This window comes from Hylobates moloch, unplaced genomic scaffold (assembly GCF_009828535.3).
Source record: "Hylobates moloch isolate HMO894 unplaced genomic scaffold, HMol_V3 SCAFFOLD_18, whole genome shotgun sequence".
Taxonomy (NCBI): Eukaryota; Metazoa; Chordata; class Mammalia; order Primates; family Hylobatidae; genus Hylobates; species Hylobates moloch.
The window spans coordinates 13,261,030-13,268,244 of NW_026652293.1; positions in this window are offsets into that span (position 1 = coordinate 13,261,030).

Sequence of the window (7,215 nt, forward strand, 5' to 3'; positions counted from 1 at the left end):
AGGAGAATCACTTGAACCTGGGAGGCAGAGGTTGCAGTGAGCCGAGATTGTGCCACTGCACACTGCACTCCAGTCTGGGCGACAGAGGGAGACTCCGTCTCAAAAAAAAAACAAAGAAAGAAAAAAAAATTCGGTGCCCAGTGTGACCTTTTCCTTGCAGTCTCCTTACTTTCCCTAGAGATGAATGCATAGTGAAGCTGTTGAGGGCGTGGATTCTAGAGGTTCTGCTTCTTACTCCCTACCTCTCTGCTCACTTCCTCAACTCTTAGAACTTCTGTTTTCTTATTTCTAAACTGGTACCTTGAGGGTCATGGCTCTGAGGGCTGCTAAGTGACACGACACCTCACAAACACAAGCACTTAGCACAGAAAACCCGATGCATGATAACTCAAGAAATGGTGGCCATGATTATTAATTTTACCTCCTTGAGTGATGTAACCACTGTTTATAAGCTGATACTCCCAAATGTACATTTCTTTCTTTTGAGGTCTCTTATTCAATCGTCTACTTGGCCATAATACAAGCACCTTAAATCTAAAGGTATCTAAAGAGTTAACTCATACTCTATATCTTTTCCTTTTTCTTTCTTTTTTTGAGACAGAGTCTCACTCTGTTGCCCAGTCTGGAGTGCAGTGGTGCTATCTCAGCTCACTGCAACCTCTGCCTCCTGGGTTCAAGCGATTCTCCTGCCTCAGCCTCCCGACCCTATACTTTTTAAACCTAATTCTTCCTGTATTTCTTATCTTAGTTGAAAACGCCACCGTCCACAAAATCACCCAGACCAAAAATCTTAAGCTTATTATTATTTGACCACAACTGATCCTCACAATAACCCCAGGAGGTGAGTGCTATTATGATCCCCATTTCGCAGATGAGGAAAATGAGGCCTCTTGGCTTTGCAGTACAGAATCTCAGAACCAGAATTCCTGGGCCAAAGTCCATGCTCTATATCCCTTTTTTTCTAAAATAAGTTCCTGTTGGAAGTGAATTAAGCAGCACACTTGCTGTTGCCTCTGCGGGGAACGCTCTTCCTCCAGGAATCCCTGTGGCTCCATCTCACTTCCTATAGCTTTTAACTCAAGTGTCATTTCCACGAGGCCTCCCTCCCTCCCCTTCCCTCACAACCCTCTGTCCTCTTTCCCTGATTTAATGTCTTCTTGGCTCTTTTTACCAGCTAGATACTATTGAGAGGTGACAGTATGCTGGCAGTCCTCACAGCCCTCACTTGCTCTGGGCACCTCCTCTGCCTGGGCTCCCACTTTGGTGGCACTTGAGGAGCCCTTCAGCCCACCACTGCACTGTGGGAGCCCCTTTCTGGGCTGGCCAAGGCAGGAGCTGGCTCCCTCAGCTTGCAGGGAGGTGTGCAGGGAGAGGCGCGAGCCGGAACCGGGGCTGTGCGCAGCGCTTGCGGGCCAGCTGGAGTTCCGGGTGGGCGTGGGCTTGGCGGGCCCGGCACTCAGAGCAGCCGGCCGGCCCTGCCGGCCCCGGGCAATGAGGGGCTTAGCACCCAGACCAGCGGCTGCGGAGGGTGTACTGGGTCCCCCAGCAGTGCCGACCCATCGGCACTGCGCTCGATTTCTCACCGGACCTTAGCTGCCTTCCCTCGGGGCAGGGCTCGAGAACTGCAGTCCGCCATGCCTGAGCCTCCCGCCCCCTCCATGGGCTCCTGTGCGGCCCGAGCCTCCCCGACGAGCGCCGTCCCCTGCTCTACGGCGCCCAGTCCCATCGACCACCCAAGGGCTGAGGAGTGTGAGTGCACGGTGCGGGACTGGCAGGCAGCTCCACCTGCAGCCCAGGTGTAGGATCCACTGGGTGAAGCCAGCTGGGCTCCTGAGTCTGGTGGAGATGTGGGGAACCTTTATGTCTAGCTCACGGATTGTAAACACGCCAATCAGCACCCTGTGTCTAGCTCGAGTGCACCAATCGACACTCTGTAGCTGCCCTGGTGGAGATGTGGGGAACCTTTATGTCTAGCTCACGGATTGTAAACACACCAATCGGCACTCTGTATCTAGCTCAAGGTGTGTGAACACACCAATCAGTGCCCTGTCAAAACAGACCACTCGGCTCTACCAATCAGCAGGACGTGGGTGGGGCTAGATAAGAGAATAAAAGCAGGCTGCCCGGGCCAGCAGCGGCCACCCGTTCGGGTCTCTTTCCACGCTGTGGAAGGTTTGTTGTTTTGCTCTTTACAATAAATCTTGCTACTGGTCACTTTTTGGGGCCACACTGCTTTTATGAGCTGTAACACTCACCGTGAAGGTCTGCAGCTTCACTCCTGAAGCCAGCGAGACCACGAGCCCACCGGGAGGAACGAACAACTCCAGACGGGCCGCCTTAAGAGCCGTAACACTCACTGCGAAGGTCTGCAGCTTCATTCCTGAGCCAGCGAGACCACGAACCCACCAGAAGGAAAAATCTTGGAACACATCCGAATATCAAAAGGAACAAACTCCGGACACGCCACCTTTAAAACTGTAACAGTCACCACCAGGGTCAGCGGCTTCATTCTTGAAGTCTGAGACCAAGAACCCACCAATTCCGGACACACTATGCCATAATTTTTCCTTATTTTTCTTTTTTTTGAGACGGAATCTTGTTGTCTCCTGGGCTAGAGTGCAATGGTGCTATCTCTGCTCACCACAACCTCCGCCTCCTGGGTTCAAGTGATTCTCCTGCCTCAGCCTCAGGAGTAGCTGGGATTACAGGTGTGTACCACCACGTCCAGCTAACTTTTTGTATTTTTAGTAGAGACAGGGTTTCACCATGCTGGTGAGGCTGGTCTTGAACTCCTGACCTCCTGATCTGCCTGCCTCGGCCTCCCAAAGGGCTGGGATTACCGGCGTGAGCCACCGCGCCAGGCCTATTTTTCGTATTTACTTTTACCTCCTTTCACTAGAAGGTAAGCTCTGTGGGCAGGAATTTTTTGTTTGTTGTGCACACTGTTGTATCTCTAGCACCTAACAACACCCAGCACGTGGTAGGTGCCAGTAAATACCTGTTGAATAAATAAATGAAGCAAACGAACAAGACAAATTGTGAAGAAAAGAAAAAACCATAGTTACTGTTTGTGTGATTAAAAAATTACCATCTGGCCGGGCGCGGTGGCTCACGCTTGTAATCCCAGCACTTTGGGAGGCCGAGATGGGCGGATCACGAGGTCAGCAGATGGAGGCCATCCTGGCTAACATGGTGAAACTCCGTCTCTACTAAAAAATACAAAAATTAGCTGGGCGTGGTGGCGGGCGCCTGTAGTCCCAGCTACTCAGGCGGCTGAGGCAGGAGAATGGTGTGAACCGGAGCGGCGGAGCTTGTAGTGAGCTGAGATTGCGCCACTGCACTCCAGCCTGGGTGACAGAGCGAGACTCCGGCTCAAAAAAAAAAAAAAAAAAAAAAAAAATTACCATCTAAGAGGAAGTTTCTGGATCCATAGTTGTTTTTAATTTACTATTATTAATTTTGAGACAGAGTCTCACTCTGTTACTCAGGCTGGAGTGCAATGGTGCGATCTCAGCTCATTGCAACCTCCACCTCCCGGGTTCAAGCAATTCTTGTGCCTCAGCCTCCCCAGTAGCTGGGATTATAGGCATGCACCACCACGGCCCAGCTAATTTTTGTATTTTTAGTAGAGACGGGGTTTCACCATGTTGGCCAGGCTGGTCTTGAACTCCTGACCTCAGGTGATCCACCTGCCTCAGCCTCCCAAAGTGCTGGGATTACAGGCATGAGCCACTGTGCCCAGCCCAAGTTAATATTATTATTATTATTATTTTGAGACGGAGTCTCGCTCTGTTGTCCAGGCTGGAGTGCAGTGGCGTGATCTCTGCTCACTGCAACCTCCGCCTCCTGGGTTCAAGTGATTCTCCTGCCTCAGCCTCCCGAATAGCTGGGATAACAGGCATGCACCATCACACCTGGCTAATTTTTGTATTTTTAGTAGAGATGGGGTTTCACCATGTTGGCCAGGCTGGTCTCAATCTCCTGACCTTGTGATCTGCCCACCTCGGCCTCCCAAAGTGCTGGGATTACAGGCATGAGCCACTGAGCCCAGCCTAAATTATTTTTTTAATTGAAGAAAAATTCACATACAAAATATGAACATGTCATAAGCCTTTAGTTCAGTGCATTTTGACAATTGTATTTGCCCACATAATCACCACCCAAAAGAAGGTATAGAACATTTCCATCATTCTAGAAAGTTCTCTTATGTCCGTTTCCAGCCATTTCTCTCCTCCCAATGCCCAAACCACTGTCTGATTTCTATTACAATAAATTAGTTTTACTTGTTCTTGGACTTCATAAAAATGGAATAATTTGGTATATATTTGCTTTTTTTTTTTGAGACAGTCTGGCTCTTTCACCCAGGCTGCAGTTCTGTGACATGATCTCAGCTCACTCTAGCCTTGACCTCCTGGGATTAAGCAATCCTCCCACCTCAGCCTCCCAAGTAGCTGGGACCACAGGTGTGCGCCACCATGCCTGGCTTAATTTTTGTATTTTTTGTAGAGATGGGACTTTACCATGTTGCCCAGGCTTGTCTCAAATTCCTGGGCTCAAGAGATGTGCCAGCGTCGGTTTCCCAAAGTGCTAGGATTATAGGCGTCAGCCACCATTCCCGGCCACAGTATACATTTAGGTATGTGTCTGATTTCTTTTGCTTAACAAAATGTTTTGTGATTTATCTATGTTGTTAAATGAACCTGTAGTTAGGCCCTTTTATTGCTCAGGAATATTCCATTGTATTGCTATACTGCAACGGGTTTATCCCTTCACGTGCTGAGGAACACATGGGTTATTTACATTTTTGAAAACTTGCCGAGATGGATCGCTCTGTCTTTTTGTAGTTGTGTTGTTGTTGTTTAAGTTTGGTATTATACTTAGTGCAAGCTCAGCTCTTAGGATTTGGAAGTCGTTCTTCTTGCGTTTTTTTCTTCCGAATCATAAAGGTCACACCTGTTAATAATCTCCTTAGACCTCCCTCTAAGCTTCTCAGAGCCGTATAATGCTCTCCCCTTCCCTCACATCCCCTCTCCTCCATCCCACTTCTGGGCAGTTGGGCTCCAACAATGTTCCCATCTCCTTCCTCCCTGGTCCACTTGCTTGCTGCCCAGAACCTGCTGCTTCTGAGTGCATCAGAATAGCATCTCCTATATCCTCCAGGTGATCTCCCCTACTGGAAACCCCTTAGGGATTTTTTTTTTTTTTTTAAGATGGAGTCTTGCTCTGTTGCCCAGGCTGGAGTGCAATGGTGCAATCTCGGCTCACTGAAGTCTGCCTGGTTCAAGTGATTCTCCTGCCTCAGCCTCCCGAGTAGCTGGGAATACAGGCCCGCACCACCATGCCTGGCTTAGTTTTGTATTTTTTGGTAGAGACAGCGTTTCACCTTGTTGGCCAGGCTGGTCTCAAACTCCTAACCTCAAGTGATCCACCTACCTCAGCCTCCCAAAGTGCTGGGATTACAGGCATGAGCCAACATGCCAGGACCCCTTAGGGATTTTAGATAAACTTCACCTATTTACTATTCAAGAACAGAAAAGGGAGAAAGACTTCTTTAAGCTTGATTGGAGTTCAGATTCTTTCCCTAGTTTCCTCTCTAAAACCAAACCTCCCTCTGCCACTGCATAATTTAGAAGAAACAAGTTGGTTCAAGTGGATAAGAAAGGAATTTAAGAAAAAGAAAACTGCCCCAACCCCAGGCTATGATGTAACTCACAGCCTCCTCCTGGGAAGGAGTTAGCATTCCTGATACAATGCTTGAGGAATGTTCTACTGGAACAAAAAGATTCTGAACTTCTGGGAAGCCAGGGCTACCCACTCACCTGACTGACTACACACTCTTTCACTAGATTTTTTTTTTTTTTTTTGAGACGGAGTTTTGCTCTGTCACCCAAGCTAGAGCACAGTAGCATGATCTTAGCTCACTGCAACCTCTGCCTCCCAGGTTCAAGCGATTCTCCTGCCTCAGTCTCCCAAGTAGCTGGGGCTACAGGCGAGTGCCCCGCTAATTTTTGTATTTTTAGTAGAGATGGGGTTTCACCATGTTGGCCAGGCTGGTCTCGAACTACTGACCTCAGGTGATCCACCTACCTCGGCCTCCCAAAGTGCTGGGATTACAGGTGTGAACTACTGCACCTGGCCAGACTTTATTTTTTTTTTTAACCCAACCTAGAGGCTGAAGTGAGAACATTGCTTGGGCCCAGGAGTTCAAGATCAGCCGAAACAACATAGTGAGACCTCGTCTCTACAAAAAAACGAAACAAAACAAAACGAAAAAAACCCAACAACAAAAAAACTTAGCCAGGCGTGGTAGTGTGCACCTGTGGTCCCATCTACTTGGGAGGGTAAGGTGGGAGGCTCACTTGAACCTGGGAGGTCGAGGTTGCAATGAGCCGTGATCACATCACTGCACTCTAGCCTAGGTGACAGAGCAAGACTCTGTCTCAAACAACACACACACACACACACACACACACACACACACACACACACAATGATTCTCTAACCATTCTCTTCTCTTTCCAGAAAATGTCTCTACCAAAAAGGACTCGTTGAACTGACTTGCTCAAAAACTTTTTCCTGGCAGCAACTTTGAAATCAAACTTTGACATGGACTCACAATCACTTGAGACATTGCATGGCCATTGTGAGGGGAATCTGGGTGATTATTCATATAAAGTGGAGGCTAAAAATAGAACTCACTTTTTTTTTTTTTTTTTTGAGGCAGAGCCTCGCTCTGTCGCCAGGCTTGAGTGCAGTGGCATGATCTCGGCTCGCTGCAACCTCCGCCTTCCAGGTTCAAGCGATTCTCATGCCTCAGTCTCCCAAGTAGCTGGGATTACAGGCATGCGCCACCACACTCAACTAATTTTTGTATTTTTAGTAGAGACGGGGTTTCACTATGTTGGCCAGGATGGTCTCGATCTCCTGACCTCATGATCTGCCCACCTTGGCCTCCCAAGGGGATTACAGGTGTGAGCCACCATGCCCAGCCAGAACTCACTGTTTACAGATTTAAACTTTTAACTTTTTTTTTTTTTTTTAGTGCTTCCTTGTTTTCACTCTTTTCACAAAGAAAAATGATGAGTTTGGGGAGAAGCGAAAAAGTATACAAGAAAGTTTGGAGCAGAGCATAGTGCTAGGGCCTCTGCTGCCCAAAACAGCTTATGAGAAAAGACAGGAAGAGGCAGAGGGTAAAAAAACAAACACAAAGAAACA